Here is a 5,112-nt window from a genome sequence, read left to right as displayed (position 1 = left end):
AAAGGGTACCACTGCTGAATCATCCACTAAGCACTTTCGCAACTGAGAAACATGGAAGGTGTTGTGGATCTAGTTGAGCTCTGCTGGAAGGTCTAACCGGTAAGCAACCCGACCCACCCGGGCCAAAACCCTAAACGGACCGATGTACCTGGGGCCCAACTTGCCCCGTTTCCAAAACCGAATGACACCCTTCCAGGGTGACACCATCAGGAGGACCATGTCGCCCACCTAAAACTCTAAATCTGAACACCTCTGTCGGCGTAGCCCTTCTGCCGACTTTGAGCAGTTTGGAGCCTGCTCCGGACCTGCTGGATCCGCTCTGTAGTCTTGAGTACTGCTTCAGTACTCCCCATGAATCTCTGACCGACCTCACCCCAACAGATTGGGGTCCTACACTTCCTCCCGTAGAGCATCTCGATGGGAGGTCGGTCTATGCTAGTGTGGTAACTGTTGTTATACGAAAACTCCGCTAACAGAAGATACGTATCCCAACTACCACCGGAATCCAAAACACATGCGCGTAGCATGTCCTCGAGAGTATGTATCGTCCTCTCGCTCTGTCTTTCTGTCTGAGGGTGGAAAGTGGTGCTGAAGTGGAGACGAGTACCTATCTCCTCGTGAAACCGCTTCCAAAATCTGGAAGTGAAACGGACATCTCGGTCTGACACCACCGAGACATGTACTCCATGCCGTGCCACTATCTCACGCACATATATCTCGGCCAACTTCTCGACCGATATTCTCTCCTGGATTGGGATAAAATGAGCGCTCTTGGTCAACCGATCCACGATGACCTAGATCGAATCTACTCCTCGTGCGGTCCTGGGAAGCTTGGTAATGAAATCCATGGTGATATCTTCCCATTTCCACACGGGAATGTTTAGCAGCTGCATTTTGCCGTGTGGTATCTGGTGCTCAGCCTTGACCTTCCTGCAGGTCAAGCACCTCTCCACATACCACGCTACGTCCCGCTTCATGCAGGGCCACCAATAATCAGGGCTAAGATCCCGATACATCTTTGTCGCCCCAGGATGGATGGAGAACCTCGACTTATGGGCCTCGTCCATCAGAACCTGCCGTACTCCGCCCCAGTACGGAACCCAGACCCTCCCATGCAGGGTCAGCAACCCTCGGCTATCATAATCAAATGAGGCCACTCGGCCTACAATCCTCTCACACTTCTGGCGCTCTTCCTTTAGGCCCTCAACTTGCGCCTCTCTAATATGCTCCAACAGTGGAGTGATCACTGTCATCCTCAAACATATATCTCTAATCAGAGCCATTACCCCCTTGCGGCTCAGGGCGTCGGCCACCACATTGTCCTTGCCCGAGTGGTAAAGGATCTCACAGTCATAATCCTTTACCACATCTAACCACCGACGCTGCCTCATGTTCAGATCCGGCTGATCCATGAGGTACCTCAAACTCTTGTGGTCCGTGTAAATGGTACAACGGAACCCGTAGAGGTAATTCCGCCAAATCTTGAGGGCGAACACCATAACCCTCAGCTCTAAATCATGTGTCGGATAGTTAGCCTCGTGAGGCTTCAGCTGCCTCGACGCGTAGGCTATCACATGACCCCTATGCATCAGAACTGCACCCATGCCCATAATCGATGCGTCATAATACACCATGAAGTTATCTACTCCCTCGGGCAGAGTCAAAATCGGTGCCTCACACAACCGCTGTCTGAGAGTCTCGAAAGCCGCCTGCTGCTCAGGCCCCCAGCGGAATGTCATCGACTTCTTGGTCATTCGGGTCAAAGGAACAACAATCTTGGAGAAATCCTGGATGAATCTCCTGTAATAACCCGCTAGACCAAGAAAACTTCGAATCTCAGTTGGAGACCTCGGAACCTCCCACTGCATCACAACCTCTATCTTGGCCGGATCGACCAGAATACCCTTCTGGTTGACGAGATGCCCAAGAAACTGCACCTCGCGCAACCAGAACTCACAGTTGGAGAACTTCACGAAAAGTGTCTCCCCCCTCAATGTCTCCAGCACCTCCCTCAGGTGCTCCTCATGCTGCTCCTGAGTCTTGGAATAAACCAAGATATCATCAATGAAAACTATCACAGACCGGTCCAGCATCAGTCTACACACCCTGTTCATGAGGTTCATGAACGCCGTTGGAGCATTGGTGAGCCCGAACGGCATCACCACGAACTCATAGTGCCCATAGCGAGTCCTAAAAGCTGTCTTCTGGACATCCTCGTCCCTGACTCGCATCTGGTGATAACTTGACCGTAGATCAATCTTGGAGAACCAAGATACTCCCTGAAGCTGGTCAAACAAATCATCTATCCTTGGAAGTGGGTAACGGTTCTTCACTATCACCTTGTTCAGCTCCCGGTAGTCTATATACATGTGATGTGACCCGTCCTTCTTCTTCACAAACAGGATCGGGGCTCCCCATGGTGAATTGCTTGGTCTGATGAGTCCCTTGTCTAGCAGCTCCTGCAGCTGTGTAGACAACTCCTCCATATCCGGAGGAGCCAACTAATACGGTGCCTTGGCTATCGGAGCCGCACCAGGGACTAGGTCAATCCTGAACTCGACCTGCCTCTCCGGAGGTACCCCAGGCAGATCCTCCAGGAATACGTCCGGGTACTCTCGCACTACCGGTACATCATCCACTGTCGCCTTACCCTTATCCCGGGTATCCATAAATAGGCGATATAACCTGCGCACCCCTGCTGAAGGTAGCGCCTAGCTCTCGCTGCTGAACATAGAGTTAACCCATGTTGCGGCCTCTCACCCTGAATCCCTAACCCTCCCCCACTAGGAGTCCGAACCCTCACTATCTGCTGCTCGTAGTTGATCACTGCCCCATTAGGGCTCAACCAGTCCATACCAACTATAACCTTATTCCCTCTCAGGGGAATAGGGACTAGATCCACTGAAAATTGCTCATCAAACAACTGCAGCGTACATCTGCGGTAAACCCTCGCGACCCGTACCGTCCTATCGTCTGCTATCTCGACGTCCAATGAACACTCTAGCTCCCCCGGTGCTCCAACGAATCGCTTGCTAAGTGTGAGCGACACAAAAGATCTGGTAGCCCCCCAATCAAACAATACCATAGCAGATATATCGTTCACTAAGAACGATCCTATAATAAAACACATAAAAATGAGCGACAATCAATATAAATAAATAGATAAGGAGAGAATACATACCAGTCACAACATCGGGAGCCGCATATGCCTCCTCTGCAGTCAGCTGAAAATCCCTGCTCCTCGTTGTGGGTGCCTCTCCTCGGCCCTGTCAGCCATCTGTAATCCACAACGTGGCAGGAGCGGGTGCCTCCACCTGTCCTGCTACTGCGAGACTCGGACATTGGGCCTTCTTGTGGCCCCTCTGATTGCACTGAAAGCAAATCAGATCTGAAACTGTTGTGGTGATGGTGGTATCTGTACAATCCCTACTCATATGACCAGTTCGGTCGCACTTGAAGCAGCCCAAACTCCCCGCATTGCACGCCCCCTCGTGCATTTTTCCGCACTTGCCACACTGGCTGTGGCCCTCCTGGTTCCTTGATCTGTGATCTGACACCTGGGGCTTCTTGCCCGCACTCACTGTCTTCACCCCTCAGGTTTCCTCTTCCTCTCCATCTCCGAGTCTAGCTCCCTTTCCCGAGCTCTCGCAATCATATCTTCCAGCGTCTTGCATCTGGAACGGCTCACGAACTGCCATATATCGCTCCTCAGCATCTCATGATATCGGGCCTTCTTCATTTCCTCATATGCCACGTACTGCGGAACAAGAAGGACCCCCTCCCTAAACTTGGCAGTGATCTCCGCCACAGTCTCAGTCGTCTGCTCCATATCCTGGAACTCCCTCGCTAGCTGTTGCACCTCAATCACAGGTGCAAACTCGGCACTGAACCTGGCCGAGAAATCACTCCAGGTCATAACATCTAGAACTGTATCATCCCCAATGGCTCTCCCAATCTTCTCCCACCAGTCACGTGCCCTATCCTTCAGAAGACAAGATGCAAGTATAACATTGTCCCCCTCGGGACATCTGCTAGTGCGGAATGCGTTGGTGACATGGTGCTAGCAATGGGGTCCCGAGCCCCATGGTAACTGGGAGCTCCACAAGCCCTGAACTCCCTGAAAGTCAGTGTGTCTGACCCCATCATGGCCGCTACCTCAGTACGGAACGCGCTCAGCTTCTCATCCAGAAGCTCCAAAATACCCTCCTTGACCGAACCAAATATCACAGGAATCTTCTCTAAAATGTTGCGCGTGATCTCAGACGAAATAAACTCCCTCGTCTGCTCATCCATCTGCTCGGTTCCAGAGCCCGAGCCTGGTCCCTCACCAGTGCCTGAAGTGCCAATCGGCTTAGTGCGTTGCGTCACCATACTGAAAATACACCATAATAAAAATCAGTATACTCATCATATCTCGAGGGATCTATCATACTACAAGTTTCCTGGATTCATATCAACCTTCCTTGATTCGAGTACGGATCCTCTGCTTTCAGTAGTACGGGCCCATACTACCTTCCACATATATCCATACTTTCCTCAAGAACTGCCTTGACTCCACCAAGTCCCTTCTACTATTGTTGCTGATCACATGCTAACTTCATCCTAGGCTTGCCCTAGGGTAATCACCAACCCACTCTCTGTTATCAGCTGCATAAGAAGTCCCTGCTACCTCCCCCTAACTAGCTCGTGAATACTATTACATATCACTAAGACTAGATAATTCTTCGAATGAGAGATCCTACCCTACAACGGTTGGACTCAGACAAGAGTTGCGCAATAGAGCTAGACCTAACCTTCTGAAATTATTTAATCCTCGCAATATGTAACTTAACATATTCATTTACTAGTTAGTAAGAGATAACTAGAACTCCTAAAAGCACAAAGCAAGCAGCATTCGAGCATCGAGTACACATAATCAAGCATATCACATTCAGGCCATCACTGACTAATCTGTGCTAGCATGCGGTTCATAAAACTGAGATACATATAACATGCACATAAGGCATCCTTCCTAGATCCTTAGTCCTAATCTAGCATGCAATTATCATAAAGATGATACACATATAATAGGCACATAAGGCATCCTTCCTAGATCCTTAGTCCTAATCTAGC

Source organism: Lactuca virosa, chromosome 1, assembly GCF_052849685.1.
Source record: "Lactuca virosa cultivar CGN04683 chromosome 1, Lactuca_virosa_CGN04683_v6, whole genome shotgun sequence".
NCBI classification, from domain to species: Eukaryota; Viridiplantae; Streptophyta; class Magnoliopsida; order Asterales; family Asteraceae; genus Lactuca; species Lactuca virosa.
The sequence above is the reverse complement of the archived record's forward strand: the minus strand, read 5'-3'. Positions refer to the sequence as shown.